This window comes from Oncorhynchus masou, chromosome 11 (genome assembly GCF_036934945.1).
Source record: "Oncorhynchus masou masou isolate Uvic2021 chromosome 11, UVic_Omas_1.1, whole genome shotgun sequence".
Taxonomy (NCBI): Eukaryota; Metazoa; Chordata; class Actinopteri; order Salmoniformes; family Salmonidae; genus Oncorhynchus; species Oncorhynchus masou.
Window position 1 is genome coordinate 14420220 of NC_088222.1, and position 17979 is coordinate 14438198.

The 17979-nt window shown below is 41.5% G+C and overlaps 2 pseudogenes; one reads left to right on the forward strand and one right to left on the reverse strand.

Annotated features, from left to right (window-relative positions):
- Positions 1-3562: 3562 nt before the first annotated feature.
- On the reverse strand, positions 3563-14490 carry LOC135548156 (anthrax toxin receptor 2-like; annotated as a pseudogene).
- A 1069-nt stretch (positions 14491-15559) lies between these two features.
- On the forward strand, positions 15560-17559 carry LOC135548952 (PR domain zinc finger protein 8-like; annotated as a pseudogene).
- Positions 17560-17979: the final 420 nt, after the last annotated feature.

Sequence of the window (17979 nt, forward strand, 5' to 3'; positions counted from 1 at the left end):
AAAGGTGGTAAATTACATTTTAATGGCATCAGACCGAGGCTCTGCATGTGTCCTCGTGCTCCTAGACCTTATTGCTGCTTTTGATACCATCGATCACCACATTCTTTTTGGGAACCCAAATTGGTCTACACGGACAAGTTCTGGCCTGGTTAAGATCTTATCTGTCGGAAAGATATCAGTTTGTCTCTGTGAATGGTTTGTCCTCTGACAAATCAACTGTACATTTCAGTGTTCCTCAAGGTTCCGTTTTACGACCACTATTGTTTTCACTATATATTTTACCTCTTGGGGATGTAATTCGAAAACATAATGTTAACTTTCACTGCTATGCGGATGACACACAGCTGTACATTTCAATGAAACATGGTGAAGCCCCAAAATTGCCCACGCTAGAAACCTGTGTTTCAGACATAAGGAAGTGGATGGCTGTAAACGTTCTACTTTTAAACTCGGACAAAACAGAGATGCTTGTTCTAGGTCCCAAGAAACAAAGATATCTTCTGTTGAATCTGACAATTATCTTAATGGTTGTACAGTCGTCTCAAATAAAACTGTGAAGGACCTCGGCGTTACTCTGGACCCCGATCTCTCTTTTGACGAACATATCAAGACTGTTTCAAGGACAGCTTTTTCCCCATCTACGTAACATTGCAAAAATTAGAAACTTTCTGTCCAAAAATTATGCAAAAAAATTAATCTATGCTTTTGTTACTTCTAGGTTAGACTACTACAATGCTCTAATTTCCGGCTACCCGGACAAAGCACTAAATAATCTTCAGTTAGTGCTAAATACGGCTGCTAGAATCCTGACTAGAACCAAAAAATGTGATCATATTACTCCAGTGCTAACCTCCCTACACTGGCTTCCTGTCAAGGCAAGGGCTGATTTCAAGGTTTTACTGCTAACCTACAAAGCATTACATGGGCTTAATCCTACCTATCTCTCTGATTTGGTCCTGCCGTACATACCTACACGTACGCTACGGTCACAAGACGCAGGACTCCTAATTGTCTAAAATTTCTAAGCAAACAGCTGGAGGCAGGGCTTTCTCCTATAGAGCTCCATTTTTATGGAATGGTCTGCCTACCCATGTGAGAGACGCAAACTCGGTCTCAACCTTTAAGTCTTTACTGAAGACTCATCTCTTCAATGGGTCATATGATTGAGTGTAGTCTGGCCCAGGGGTGTGAAGGTGAACGGAAAGGCTCTGGAGCAACGAACCGCCCTTGCTGTCTCTGCCTGGCCGGTTCCCCTCTTTCCACTGGGATTCTCTGCCTCTCACCCTATTACAGGGGCTGAGTCACTTGCTTACTGGTGCTCTTTCATGCCGTCCCTAGGAGGGGTGCGTCACTTGAGTGGGTTGAGTCACTGATGTGATCTTCCTGTCTGGGTTGGCGCCCCCCCCTTGGGTTGTGCCGTGGCGGAGATCTTTGTGGGCTATACTCGGCCTTGTCTCAGGATGGTAAGTTGGTGGTTGAAGATATCCCTCTTGTGGTGTGGGGGCTGTGCTTTGGCAAAGTGGGTAGGGTTATATCCTTGCTGTTTGGCCCTGTCCGGGGGTATCATCGGATGGGGCCACAGTGTCTCCTGACCCCTCCTGTCTCAGCCTCCAGTATTTATGCTGCAGTAGTTTATTTGTCGGGGGCTAGGGTCAGTTTGTTATATCTGGAGAACTTTTCCTGTCTTATCCGGTGTCCTGTGTGAATTTAAGTATGCTCTCACTAATTCTCTTTCTCTCTTTATTTTGCTCTCTCGGAGGACCTGAACCCCCCGACTATGCCTCAGGACTACCTGGCATGATGACTCCTTGCTGTCCCCAGTCCATCTGGCCGTGCTGCTGCTCCAGTTTCAACTGTTCTGCCTGCGGCTATGGAATCCTGACCTGTTCACCGGACCTGCTACCTGTCCCAGACCTGCTGTTTTCAACTCTCTAGAGACAGCAGGAGTGGTAGAGATACTTTTAATGATCGGCTACGAAAAGCCAACTGACATTTACTCCTGAGGTGCTGACTTGCTGCACCCTCGACAACTACTGTGATTATTATTATTTGACCATTCTGGTCATTTATGAACATTTGAACATCTTGGCCATGTTCTGTTATAATCTCCACCCAGCACAGCCAGAAGAGAACTGGCCACCCCTCATAGCCTGGTTCCGCTCTAGGTTTCTTCCTAGGTTTTGGTCTTTCTAGGGCGCTTTTCCTAGCCACCATGCTTCTACACCTGCATTGCTTGCTGTTTGGGGTTTTGGGCTGGGTTTCTGTACAGCCATTTGTGATATCAGCTGATGTACGAAGGGCTATATAAATACATTTGATTTGATTTGGACATCTGTCCTTTGGTCTGGTGAGTCCACATTGGAGATTTTTGGTTCCAACCTCTGTGTCTTTGTGAGATGCAGAGTAGGTGAACGGATGATCTCTGCATGTGTGGTTCCCACCGTGAAGCATGGAGGAGGAGTTGTGCTGGTGTGGGTGTGCTTTGCTGGTGTCACTGTCAGTGATATTTTTAGAATTCAAGGCACACTTAACCAGCATGGCTCCCACAGCATTCTGCAGCGATACGCCATCCCTTCTGGTTTGCGCTTAGTGGGACTATCATTTGTTTTTCAACACGACAATGTCCCAACACATCTCCAGGCTGTGTAAGGGCTATTTGACCAAGAAGGAGAGTGATGGAGTGCTGCATCAGATGACCTGGCCTCCACAATCACCCGACCGCAACCCAATTGAGATGGTTTGAGATGAGTTGGACCGCAGAGTGAAGGAAAATCAGCAATCAGGTGCTCAGCATATGTGGGAACTCCTTCAAGACTATTGGAAAAACATTCCTCATGAAGCTGGTTGAGAGAATGCTTAGAGTGTTCAAAGCTGTCATCAAGGCAACGGGTGGCTACTTTGAAAAATCTAACATTTTAAATATATTTTGATTTGTTAGATACTTTTTTGGGTTACTACATGATTTCGTATATGTTATTTCATAGTTTTGATGTATTCGCTATTATTCTACAATGTAGAAAATAGTAAAAATAAAGGAAAACCCTTGAGGTGTGTCCAAACTTTTGACTGGTACTGTAGACTTTTGACTAGTACTGCAAATTCACCAGATTTTATGATCACATCATAGGCAGCTACAATGATGGGAAAATAAGTAGCCACATAGACTGATGAAAATTTAGGAGAGTAGGCGTACTGTTTATTTATGTACATTTTTATCATGTAAATCAATTATTTTGGGATTCCCATTGGATTTTACATGCAAATGATGTGTATCAAGCCCGGAGGATTCTGCAACTATAATAGTCTTTCCCCTAAATACCTCCTCTAGAAAATAAAACCAGGATCTGACATTATTCTCTCTTGTTCTGTTTGTCCTCGGGGCCTGGAAACCGAAGCAGGGTGTTTATGTACAATAAGCATTAGGTCAAGGGGATTAGATAAACAATGTGATTTGTATTATGGCATTTAGCAACATGAATGAGATTAGGCCTGCAGCTTGTGAAAAATATGACCCTGTTGTAGTTTTACTTGAAAGTGAAACCCTTACAATCTTTCCACAGAATGTTGAAAAATATCTTTATTTAGAAAACCACATTTGAAACAGCAGAGCTTGAATAAAAAAACAAGAGAAATACACCGAGTGTACAAAAACATTTTGTATCCATTTTTTTTTAATTCACTGAGCTTTATTTTTAGTACTCTTTTATTCACTTAATTACTTACGATTGTTGTTTTATTGTCAAGAGGTGAAACTGTAAGTTAAGTATTTAATTGTATATCCACGTATAGCATGTTTATATGACCAATAAACAGACATGAACTTGAATGACTCCTGACAATAAATGTAACGGTGACATGAGGGTTTTATAGCAAGTTAACACTGTGAATGCTACTGAACAGCCTGGTTTTATCCCAGATAAATACATGTTACATAATAAGTCCTAGGAGAGGCACATTTACAGTTGGATGTTTAGGTATGTTGTCCATAGGCTCCTGCATAGCCGCAGGAAGTAGTTTGAGGGTGGGGGTGCTGATACAGACGGCTATATCGGTCCGCAAATCCAGGACTAGTAAAGCCCCAGTGTACTACTTTTGTGAAGTATTTAAAACATATATATATATATAAATAAAAATAAAATATGTATTAATAAATGCTTTATATATATTTATTTCTTCAGGGGAGAGAGTACCCTCAGCACCCAGTCTTCCCACGGATATGGGCTCCTGTTCTCTCCATAGCCTCATAGTCCACAGATTATGGTGTGTTTGACCTAATGATTGGGAACTCGGGTGAAATTCATACAGCGTCCCTGAAACAAAACAAAATGCAGATTATTTATTACATTTAAACCTTTCACTTTACCAGGTAAGTTATTAGGAACACATCATTTTTTACAATAGAGAGCAGTTAGGCTTAAATGTACCTATTGTATTCTACACTTATTAGAAAATGTACAGCAGTACTTCCTTAGCATACACTATATTTCATTACAGCAGTAACACCTCCCCAGCCCCACCTCCATATTAGCCTAATCCTCATGAACAATAGTGCATGGCTGCATCGACCCATTCTCCCCACCATGTATGGACTTGTTTCTCAGATAAATAAGGCACATCAGTTACAAAATGAGCTCCTAATGGGAATAGCTATATACGTGGCATATCATGGACATTTTTTAACAATGCAGAGTTGGTATTTACAATAATATATCATACTTAGACTCAATTGAGGCAGCCTGTAATGGGTAAGGAGGAGATGGTGAATGGGCCGGCGCATTGACACAACATCAATTTTAGCCAATCAAGCACGAGAGCATAACTGGCTGAACAGACAGCCACTCCCATTCGGTCAAGAAGGGAGCCCCCATCGTTATCCCAGGCGAGTATAGAGCAGGTACAGTGCCATGCAAAAGTATTCATCCCCCTTGGTGTTTTTCCTATTTTGTTGCATTACAACCTGTAATTTAAATGGATTTTTATTTGAATTTAATGTAATGGACATACACAAAATAGTCCAAATTGGTGAAGTGAAATGAAAAAAAATCACTTGTTTAAAATTAAAATAAATAAAAAAACTGAAAAGTAATGCGTGCATATGTATTCAACCCTTTTTCTATGAAGCCCCTAAATAAGATATGTTGCAACCAATTACCTTCAAAAATCACATAATTAGTTAAATAAAGTCCACCTGTGTGCAATCTAAGTGTCACATGATCTGTCACATGATCTCAGTATATATACACCTATATACACCTCAGTATATATACACTGAAAGGCCCTAGAGTCTGCAACAACACTAAGGGGCACCACCAAGCAAGCGGCACCATGAAGACAAAGGAGACTTTGAACATCCCACAGAGCACCATTAAATCGATTATTAAAGAATGGAAAGAATATGGCACCACAACAAACCTGCCAAAACTCATGGACCAGGTAAGGAGGGCATTAATCAGAGAGGCAACAAAGAGACCAAAGATAACCGTGAAGGAGCTGCAAAGCTCCACAGTGGAGATTGGAGTATCTGTCCATAGGACCCTGTTAAGCCAGTACGCTCCACAGAGCTGGGCTTTACAGAAGAGTGTCCAGAAAAAAGGCATTGCTTAAAGGAAAAAATAAGCAAACACATTTGATGTTCGCCAAAAGGCATGTGGGAGACTCCCCAAACATATGGAAGAGGGTACTCTGGTCAGATGAGACTAAAATTGAGCTTTTTGGCTATCAAGGAAAACGCTATGTCTGGCGCAAACCCCAACACCTTTCATCAAAGTTTATTTGTCACGTGCGCCGAATACAACAGGACCTTACAGTGGACCTTACAGTGAAATGCTTACTTACAGGCTCTAACCAATAGTGCAAAAAAGGTGTTAGGTGAACAATAGGTAAGTAAAGAAATAAAACAACAGTAAAAAGACAGGCTATATACAGTAGTGAGGCTATAAAAGTAGCGAGGCTAAATACAGACACCGGTTAGTCAGGTTGATTGAGGTAGTATGTACATGTAGATATGGTTAAAGTGACAATGCATTTATGATGAACAGAGAGTAGCAGTAGTGTAAAAGAGGGGTTGGTGGGTGGCGGGTGGCGGGACACAATGCAGATAGCCCGGTTAGCCAATGTGTGGGAGCACTGGTAGGTCGAGCCAATTGAGGTAGTATGTACATGAATGTATAGTTAAAGTGACTATGCATATATGATAAACAGAGTGTACCAGCAGCAGCCCAAGAACACCATCCCCAGAGTGAAGCATGGTGGTGGCAGCATCATTCTGTGGGGATGTTTTCATCGGCAGGGACTGGGAAACTGGTCTGAATTTAAGGAATGATGGATGGTGCTAAATAGAGGTAAATTCTTGAGGGAAACCGGTTTCAGTCTTCCAGAGATATGAGACTGGGACGGAGGTTCACCTTCCAGAAGGACAATGACCCTAAGCATACTGCAAAACCAACACTTGAGTGGTTTAAGGTGAAACTTTTAAATGTCTTGGAATGGCCTAGTCAAAGCCCAGACCTCAATCCAATTGAGAATCTGTGGTATGACTTAAAGATTGCTGTACACCTGCAGAACCCATCCAACTTACATTACATTTACATTTAAGTCATTTAGCAGACGCTCTTATCCAGAGCGACTTACAAATTGGTGAATTCACCTTCTTGAAGGTGCTGGAGCAGTTTTGCCTTGAAGAATGGGCAAAAATCCCAGTGGCTAGATGTGCCAAGCTTATAGAGACATACCCAAGAGACTTGCAGCTGTAATTGCTGCAAAAGGTGGCTCTACAAAGTATTGACTTTGAGAGGGTGAATAGTTATGCACTCTCAAGTTTTCTGTTTTTCTGTATTATTTCTTGTTTGTTTCACAATCAAAAATATTTTGCATCATCAAAGTGGTAGGCATGTTGTGGAAATCAAATGATACAACCCCCCCCCCCCAAACCCATTTGAATTCCAGGTTGTAAGGCAACAAAATAGGAAAAATGCCAAGCGGGTTGCCACTGTAAGTACCAGCCCTCCTATAGCCACACACCAGGAAGAGGAAGTGGTGCATGGTTAAACGCATGCTTACAGCTAGTATGGCTGTTCAATGTTCACATTTATCAATTACTTATTAAAGCCAAGATGTTTTACAGAGTTTTGCTTAAAATAGTACATTTTGGTTGCAGTTTTAAGTTGAAACCGAAATCTGGCACCATAATAATAAGTTACATTTGACCTCAACTGACCTGTAACTTACAAAAGCATAACCATGAAATAAAGCATTTATTTCAAAAGGTTGTTATAGTAAATGTAGTGTAGTAATTCAGAACAAATTCAGTATAGTATTATCACATGAACTGACACCCCAGACAGGCCCCACCTCCCTTACTAATGAAAAGACGATGACCAGCATCCTGCACTTACCTAGAGTGTCTGGTCTATAATGACAGGACAATAGTATGAATGATCAGTGGCTCAATTAACACGTACTACAATACACGAACACGGTGTGACAGAGTACACAAACACAGCGTGACAGAGTACACAAACACAGCGTGACAGAGTACACGAACACAGCGTGACAGAATATAAGAACACAGTATGACATCCCCCCATCTCCGTTTACTAACTGTGACAGGGCAGAGGCCTCACATAATGGTGATAATACAATGCATTCGGAAAGTATTCAGACCCCTTGACTTTTTCCACATTTTGCTACTTTACAGCCTTATTATAAAATGGATTAAATAATTGTTTTTCCTCATCAATTTATACACAATACCTCATAACGACGAAGTGAAAAAGTCAAGTGGAACGAATACTTTCCTAATGCACTGTAGACATTAAGGGTCAGGGTGGCCAGGCACACCAACATGGACATCCATCCTCTTCTCTCAGTGGAGAGTCATAACTAACCTTCTAGGTTTTCTTTCTCTCCCTTACTACCCCTCACCACTGATGAGCTAGACAAGGTTACTAACGTGTGAAAACTGAATGACAATGACCAAACAGAGAGCTCAGTCTTCTTTTCTCTCTTTCTCTTTTCTCTCTCTTTCTCTCGTTCCCTTTCTCTGCTTTTCTCTCTTGCTCTTCTGTTCTCTCTCTTTCTCTCTCTTCCTTTCTCTTTCTTTTGTTGCAGTCAGGGTTTGGTCAATTCCATTTAAATTCAGTCCATTCAGGAAGTAATCTGAAAACCTTTATAGAAGGGGGTACCTTACCCTGTCCTGTGCTGTTGGTCTCATGACAGCAACTCGATCATACTGGCGCCTGAGTAATGCTACTAGAGCATCAAAACGCCCCTGAGAGAAAGAAACAATGAGAATTGTGGTGATGAAACCAGTCTAAACAAAGATATGATGAAACCAGTAAAAAATATTAAAGATATCAAGTCAGTTACTGACTGCCATTGTCAACTGGGTTTGAAAGCATCCGAACTGACCTTGATGGGTGTGTACCATCTGGACCGTTCTGGGATGTGATAGGTGGGGTTTGGACTCTGAGGCATTGGTTTTCTTCCAATGGTTTCATCCACCTCCTCTTCCACCATTGTGACCACTGCGTTCTTAGCTTTCTCTAGCCGTGCACCTTCCTCTGTGGAACCCTTCTCTCCCCATCGAACCTAATACACACTTTACATTAGGTTCTTTTATACAGTTCACCTTTCATTTTATACTGTTTATATTTTTTTTTGTAACACAAAATAACCATTCAGACCTTTAGAGTTACTAACATCACTCAAAATAAAGTAACACAACTCACTGTCAAGATATAGTGCAGCCCAAATAGATGGGGTTGAATGGGGTAATACTCATTCTGACATACCTCCATGCGTTTCATTCCTCCGATACCTCTTCCCCCATAATAGGATGCATCCACCATGGGCCACTTCCTCTTGGGTAGAGGGTCCTCCTCAGACTCCTATTGGAGGAGACACAGCGAAGCCACTGCATTAACCCTGTGAAGAGCTGAATGAACTGACATTCATGTTGATTTAAACAACAGTCTTAAGGATCTAAGCGACAGTCCACTCACAGGTACTGGTGGAGGAGGGGGAGGAGGGGGCGACAGCGAGGGGGGTCCTTGATCACCTGTAAAATAGAAGCCTTCTTCTATTACTATATACTATCAACCAACAACCATTTTAACTGATTCACTCATACTGTTTCTATTTTTCAAGGGGAAAAGTGCTGTGTTGAACCACTCACAATAGTGCAGCAGAGCGGCCAGAACCACCACAGTAGAACCAGAGCCAGTAGCAGGAGGAGGACCAAGACCAGCACCAGCACCACTGTCCCATCAGACTGCATCAGGAGACACTGTCACTTTACATGTGTAGCTATAGCACTCTGAATGAATTCTATTGTGTACTTTCTGTGTTTTCATGTTTTATGTACCATCTTTTTAAGCACATGACCAAGTTAATTTCCCTCTTGTGGAATATAAATTTGATCTGAATCCCTCATTGAGTCTGAATGGTAAACAAAGCAGCCTAGTACGCAACACAGACTTGAACAGATTACTTTATACCAAACATAAATATCATATATAATACTTGATAAACGGGGTGTTTCAAGCCCTGAATGCTGATTGGCTGAAGGTTATGGTTTATCAGACCGTACACCATGGGTATGATAAAACATGTATTTTTACTGTTCTAATTACATTGGTAACCAGTTTATAATAGCAATAAGGTACCTCAGGGGTTTGTGATATATGGCCAATATACCACACCTAAGGGCTGAGGCCAGGCACTCCGTGTTGCGTCGTGCCTAAGAACAGCCTTAGCCAAGGTATATTGGCCATGTACCACACATCCTCTAGCTTATTGCTTAAATATTTAATGGACTTTATCAGACTAGACCTTGGTGAACTAAGACTGACCAAACTGAATATCAGTGGAGTGAGGCTGTTTGTTTTGAGTGTTGGCGTTGTCTGTAATACTGATACTCACACATTCTGTAGCGTAGATAGTGAATGGACTTGAGATGTAGGACTGACCCTTGTTCAAGCTGATCAGCACATCTATCGATCTGTTGAGAGAGAACGGAAATCCAGCCCATTTCTATCTTATTGCTGAGAGAGAAAGAGACTAACAAAGTCGAACTTAATTGATGAATCGGCCTGGCAGACCAAACGTTGAAATGCCAGGGCACTGTGCCATAGCAAACAGGCATGCTGACGGCAGGGTAAACACTATTACATGGTCAACGGTGGGTACCCACTGGGCACAGACGTCAGTTCAACATCTAGTTTTGATTAACATTTGGTTGAGTTGACAACTAACGTGAATTCAAAGTGAAATCAACAACAAGTGTCACCATGTCATTGGATTTAGGGTAAAAGTTGGGAGAAAAAAATTGCCCTTATGTTGATGACTTTTTCTGTGCTTTTCCAATCAGATTGACACGTTGATTCAACATTATCACATAGATTTTGGGGGTTGAAATGACGTGGAAACAAAGTTGATACGATGCATTTTTGCCCAGTGGGTAAACACTAACAGGGTCATAAAGTCTCACAAAAAACATCCTCATGTACTAAACTGTTTAAATGACAGTATGCCAAACCATTTTGGTGTGTCTCACCACTACACATTGGTTCAGCCTATTAGTTGTGTATTTTATTAAGAAACCAGGCAGGTAACTGTAATGGAATAGGACTGAACCGCATTTATTCTCCAATCTCCACCAAACTTCTATTCTATTTTTATACTTGAATTATTTTATTTTGTTGCTTTTATAAAGCAATCGATCCGTTACCCGTCGAACCAACTGCCCACCCTGAATGAAAGTGTGTGTAGTCTTCGACAGTGGAGCTTGGGTTTCAGCATGGTTCTTCTCTCACGGCAACCAACAGACAACATGCCATTCCTTTGATCTGTCCATCTGAACGCGCTCAGTAGCTCACTGGCCATTTATGGCTACATGGAAGTTCCACAAGGAGAGAGTCAAGTGCAGCACTTACTGTCCGGCTTCATGCAGCACGGGTGCTGGACACAACAGATAGCCATCCTGCACCACACTAGGGCTCTCATCTGGGAGAGAGGGAAAGAGAGAGAGAGCGAGAGGGAGGGGTTGTGGGGAGCGAGAGAAAGTGTGAAAGGGAGGGGTGTGTGATCTCTATGCCCTCTCAGTGAAGAGACATTGTTTGTTGTGTTCTATATTAAGCAATGAGACAGACCAGCTCCATGCACTCAGCTGGCTACAGAATGACGTCTCTGTTCTCTAGCTACTAAATAAGACACTGTTCTGTTCTCTCCGGTTTGGGAAAATAGTGAGCCCCAACATTCACTCCATGGCCTCATTACTCTATTAGTATGGCTACAGAATGAACAGGGTGACCAACATCTTTCCATGATGAAATTGATTGAATCCTGAGGAATGGTATTGAAGTGCATTGTTTGGTGTACAACTACAAAGGACTGTAGCATCTGGTAATATACATGAATGAATGTGATGTAACAAGCGGTTAAGGGCTGATATTGTCAATTTGCACTCTTACAGTAGGTCGGTGTGTCAATATTGGAATGCAGAATGTGATGCATTATGGAGCTTGTGGTAGGGTATACTAACTGTAGGTATTCTGGTTGACTGTGAGAACACATATCACTCCCTCCTGGCTCCTCCCACGGGTGAAATCATATCCTCTCAGCACAATGTTAAAAGATTCTGGAATGTTATGGAGGGTCACAATGTTAGGATTTTCAGGAACAAACTAATAATAATGTTAACCAATATTGATCACATTTAATCAGTATAACGACAAACTAAATCTTTGCAACATACCGTTCACACAAACATTAGTGGGCTCTATACTGAATATTTCTGTGCAGGATTTCTTCAAAATCTGTGAAAAATATAAATAACGATGATGTAAATTACATGGTATGTGTCTTAAAGTTTATTCTGACATATTGTTCTATGTAATTATTCTGACCTCACCGAATTCACAATGGTTTTGAGTGCATGAAATCCAGCCAGCACTGGGAATACTTGGTCTTTGCTGTCTGCAATGTCAACAAGCTGTAGAGATAAGAATGCAAGCATACTCTATGATGTTACACAACATCTGAGAGATTGCCTTCCCACATCTAACGTACGATATAGCACTCTCTCCCTCATTGTCAGTACATTACTCTGTCTCTCTGTTGATGTTTTCCTGCCTGGTTTCCAAGGCTCTCATCTAATGTAATGAAACTATAACAGGAAGCAGGGCTGGCACGATCGTGATCTTATTAGATGATTACAGTACAACGGACTTCCTGTCCAGACTGCTAACGCTCGCTGAGAGGGACAGACGATCAAATCATTAAACTGGTACTCTCATTTTCCTTTCACTATGTTATCAATATCAATCATCTGTTACAGCATTGTGCATGCATTTCCAACAGATTTCAATGTAAACAAATATTTCAGCAGGGATACTGTTTGTGCATGGCTGTGTGCCGTTTGTGACTGCTTCTCCAGCCTACAATTGATAAAGTGAGACTTCAAAATCATACCTGTCTCTCATCAAAGTCCTTCACACCGACACAGTACACTCTAGCACCAAACTCCCTGGCCGCGTTAGCCTGAAACAAAAAGAGAGGACCAATAGATTAATTTATGTAAAATAGCTGTGTACTAGTAAGAGCTCAAAGCAAAGTAAGTACTATGTTATTGCTCATCACAGTCTATTATAATGGCATTACCTCCTCTACTGTCAGTTCATAGGGATAAACCTCCAGTTTCCCATCAGTCAGAGCGATGATGATGCTGGATGACCGTGTGACCTGGGCCTTTATCTGCTCTGAAGCCTACATGTAGGAAGCCATGTTTTAATGGACAACACATACAGTACAACTACAAAAATATATATAACTGCTATGAATCAAAACTTCATACCACTTTCATTCCTTCGTGCATGTATGTTTCACCAGCTGGTCTGATTTCACTTAACTTTTTCAAGCCTTCCTCTATTTCATACCTACAAAGGAACAAGAAATATGATTTTAGGTCCTATATTATCTGAGAGATGATGTGTACCGCGAGAGAGTGTGTGTGCTGTATCGTTAGGTGAAATATGTTTACTGTAGTAGTACCTGTCTCCAGTTAGTGGTAGAATCACATCCGCTCTAGATGAGAAAACTATGAAGGAAACTCTCATCTTTGGACTAGAACAAACACAGATACACAAGGGGATAAACGGGATTAAACCCCCAAGAAGATGCAGAAGCAGATTAACTCCAGCAATGACTGGTCATTTTGTATTTAAAAGACTACACTAACAGTAGCTTTACTTAGCCCTATTTCCCACACCCTTTGGGGCTAACCATTTTTTTCTACATTAGCCTACAATTATACACCAGTTGCCACCACAGCCAGATGTGCCGAATGTTGTGTGGAGTTAAATTTACTACCCCATTATTAAGTTTAAAAATAATCCCAGTCATGCAGTATCCTAGTGTTCGGTGGACCTACTTTTCTGTTAAATGCCTAGGCTTCTGCTCGATAAAGATATGCCCCACTTTCACAGGACCGTGTTTACTACAGTTTGTTTATCTATTGATTTCATCTGTGAAAACATGCCCTTGGTAAATCATTGATAAAAGGGGCTCATTCAGTCAATATACTGAAAACTTGTATCATGAGAGAAAGGGAGAGAGAGGGTTGTGTGGGTTTTGTCCTGATGGATTGTGACATGTTCAAAGCAAATTTAACCTCATAGAGAGCTTGACCGGAGCGCATAGACAGTTTACCTCACAAAGCGGTTGGTGAGCTGCTCCACAAACTCATAGATCTCTCCCCAGTTATCATACACACTACCAGACCTGTAGAGCACACAATGAAACTCTCTGAACCAAACAAACCCATACGAGGACTATACAGACTGAAAAAGAACATTAGTCATTTTAATACTATTTACATTAGCATTTTGACTACTTGTTACACATTTGTTTTTTTCACACACATAACTTGATAATAACATGTTTAATACGTGTTTGATACGTTCACTCTGACACCTGATAGATGCTATTGAATTATGTTGATACAAGATACTTCAACATAAAAAAATAGAACAAGAAGTCACGTTCATATCAACGACATCTTCCATTTAGTTTAGAGGTTAGGCTACTTACCTATCTAAAACGAAATAAATATCAAAAGCTCCATGGCAAGATGCCTCTTCGCTTTGACAAAATAATGTGTTTATTAGAAAGGAAAGAAGAAATACAATCCCTTGTCCGTTGAGGATCATTGCCTTGATAAAAATCATATTTTCTCACTTATATTTAGCACATTTCACTGTCTACCTTACATGCGCTTCCTTGTATGTTAAACAAGATAAATCAAGGCTCAAGACTGACTGATTTTCCAACGAAAAAAATGGACAAGAAACTGACGTTAATTTACGCGACATGTTACTAGCATATGTCTTTGTAAATACCGATGATTGAAACTTGCCACTCGCATAGTTGTTAACTATACATTGTCTGAATTGAGAGAACAAAATGATTTGGCCGGTCGCATCACCGCGGATACTGTACCATCCCATCTGAAGTGGGCATGCGCAAGATATCCGGACACTTCGAACCCTATTTATTTATTATTATTCTTTTTTTTTTTAACCTTTTTTTTTTTACCTCTGTCGCTCCCTCACCAGCGCTCGGGAGACAGCAGGTGACAACATGTTTTGTTAAATTAACAATTTAGGTAACTATTTCAGTTCAACAACCAAACTTTATTGAAGCTTGATACGCAAATCATTGCCACTGTGGACGTGACAATATGGACACCACTCATTAGAATACTGTGTAGAGTGAATTCCAACATTGGCGTGATCCATCAAAAACCAGGGTTTCTCTATCGCCTGAGGTCGCAGAAAAGCGTGTTTATGGCACACACACTCCCGCGTTTGTCGTCGTGGCCTCGGGGCATGCACACCAGGACATCACCCCCCCGTCACCTAAATACACTATATTTCGTCCCTATTTACCAACTGTCATGAATTCAATATCCAATCGAAATTGGCTTCTTCTACACTGGCCCCTGACACCCATGACCTCTTTAGACTGTCCACCGACACTCTCCGATTGTCAGAGATCATACATGTAACCTAGCTAACAAGAGGCTAAAGGAGGAGCGGAGAACTGTCAAATCTATTTCTACAGATTAGATTAGATTATAAAACCAGCTCCTCCAGTAGACCAGTCCCATTGCAGGTGTTGGTGGGCATCTACAAGAAACCGCGCGCTGTATAATACACGCAACGACCGTGCAAATAAGTGAAGAGCAAACTTTATCGATGATTTGTTTGTATTGTTTTGGATTTAGAGTTACGCACAGTTTCTTTGGCGTTTGTCAAACTCATTTTAAAATGATGTATTCTCAATTGTTAGCCTAATAATATAAATTATATGTTTATCTGGAGGCAGATATTCTGTCAAAACTATTTTGAAACGCAGAGGCGAGAGCTCAGCAACGACGGATAACTGACGTTTTTTACGCGCGTCCGCATCTCCTACGACGTTCCCGAGAACGCCGTTTTTGGACCGTATGTGCTGAAACACATCCGTTTATGACAGCATCGCCTTCACTTCTCTCAAGTCTATGGACCGAAGAACGGCACCATACATTTTGAGGGTGAGAACACGTACCAAATCCGTGCGTCTGAAAATAATGTGTTCCAAACTAATGGTTGGCAAGTTTCTCATGCCCGCTTCATTGTTTGAAATGCATCGAACCTTTCAGGTAGTAAAATTGTGTATTTTACTTGTTTTTGTATGACAGAGACCCGTTTCTATTTGGCTACACAGGCAGACGCCTCAGCGCATTGATGGTCCAATGTGACTGCGGCTGGTCCAGTCAGCCTGGAGCGCTGAAGAACAGAACCTGGAGCACTATGTGAAGAACGGACACCTATTCTTTAGGGCCCTCAGGACGATCCAGAAGGAAGAGGAGCGGTTGGTGTGGTACGGGAAAGACCTGGCCAAGCTTCTTCTCCTAAACCCACTGCAGATACAAAGCAAAGGTGTGTCTACATACTCTATGAATGTGTTATTACATAGTAATAAAATATGATCTATTACATTATAGATACACATTGTTCATATCAATTTTCATGATTTTAATACTGACTGCAATTATACATAAATAAGGACATCAAAACTATATTTATTCATTACATTTGTACAATTTAAACAGTATTGGCAAAGGTTATGTCAAGCAATATTGTCAGAATAAAGTGATATTAATCCCTATCCATCTCTATAACCAGGTACTGGTCCGTACACATGTGCCAACTTTAACCAATGCTTTGAGACTGAGTTCCCCTTTCTGGCACATCAGAGATTCCTCTGCACACAAAGACAACCAAACAGCCACAGCACCAAACCTGGTCAAGGCAACACTGACCATGTGAAACCTGACTCCCTTCCTGCTCCTGCCTTCAAACAGAGCCGTCCAGAAACAAGTCCACTGGATAGCAAACCTGCAACAGACTTCCATAACTTAGCCCGGGATATGGATAATATTAAGACAGGGTCTTCCAGCACCAGGGACTCTGAGACTAGAGGTTCCCTCATAGGGAAACACACAGAGGTAGAGGAGGACAGGTGCAGTGAGCGACAGCATCTGGTGATAACGCAGGATCCACTGGACACAGGATACTGTACTTTGACCATGAAAAGACAACCCAGCCCAGTCTCCTGTCAAGTAACATCAACAAGAACAACATCACCAAAGACAGAGCAACCCAACTACACTTACAAGGTTCTGGGCCTGAAGACCTCAGATCTTCATCCAGCCTAAGGAACCAGAGCATCCAGCCCGGTAGTGGCCTAGTAGAGCCCCAGAGAGACCCAAAGAAAACAAAGACAGAAACACTACGGTCTCCATCTCACTCAGAGGAGTTGTCTTCTTTCACTGACTCTGCTACTGTCACCTCTGCCAGCCCCCCACGCTCTGTTTTCTTTCCCCAGACTACCCCCCTGCTTGGGAGGGCTGAAACCTCAATCACTCCCTTTTCTACTGATCTCCACCGACCGGTGCTGGCCCAGGGTGTTTTGAAACAGAGGCGCCCTCTATACAGCCCAGTAGCTCTCTGGACCAGGACCACAGGCTGATCCCACCCCCTGATTACCCTATCCCCAGTGCTCCTGTCCCCCTCCGTCTCACGGCTCAGAACTGGTGTGCCAAATGCAACATCTCCTTCCGCCTTACCTCAGACCTGGTGCAACAATGAGGTCCCACCACAAGAGGGCGGTGGATGCCACAGAGTCAGGGTCTGGGGTGAAACAACAGCAGCAAGGACGAGAGAGGAGAGGCTCAAGTCTTGCATCTACGAGGTCTTCAGACAACGCCATCACCTTGCGGGACACTTGACCTCTCACACATGAGTTCAATTCAATTAGTTATTATCATTGGTAAGATCTTGATATTTTAATGTGTCATCATATTGATGAAGATACAAATTGGAGGACTAATAAAACAAACTAGTATGTTAATTATTATAATGTAAATTATCAAGACGATGACATTTTATAGTTACATTTTCTCAGAATTCTATAAAATGTGTCATTTTTTGAAAGCCATATATTTTTCCATTCTTTTACATCAAATGCTTGTGTTCCACACAAATTACAATATTTTAGGTGTTATGACTTGATTGTAAGGTCAGTTGCGAACACTAGATGGTGCCAGAGAGCTATTTACAGGGACAGAAAAAAACTCACTTAAATTTTTCTTTTTTATTCTGAAAGAAAAATATACCTATTATTTCATAAGAACTTCATATAGAGTACCCTGATAAGTAACACGTGGGGGGGGGGGGGGGGGGGACACACAAAATATACACGATACAAAACCAAATCGTAAAAAAAGATGAGAATACATAAAAATAAAATATTTATAAAAAGTCATTTCTGTAAGGTAAACAAACACATGATGATACAAAAACATTTAAAAACAAAGTTAACTATTCACAGGCTATTGGGTCATATTCCTTTCACCAAAGAGGAGCATTTTTTTAT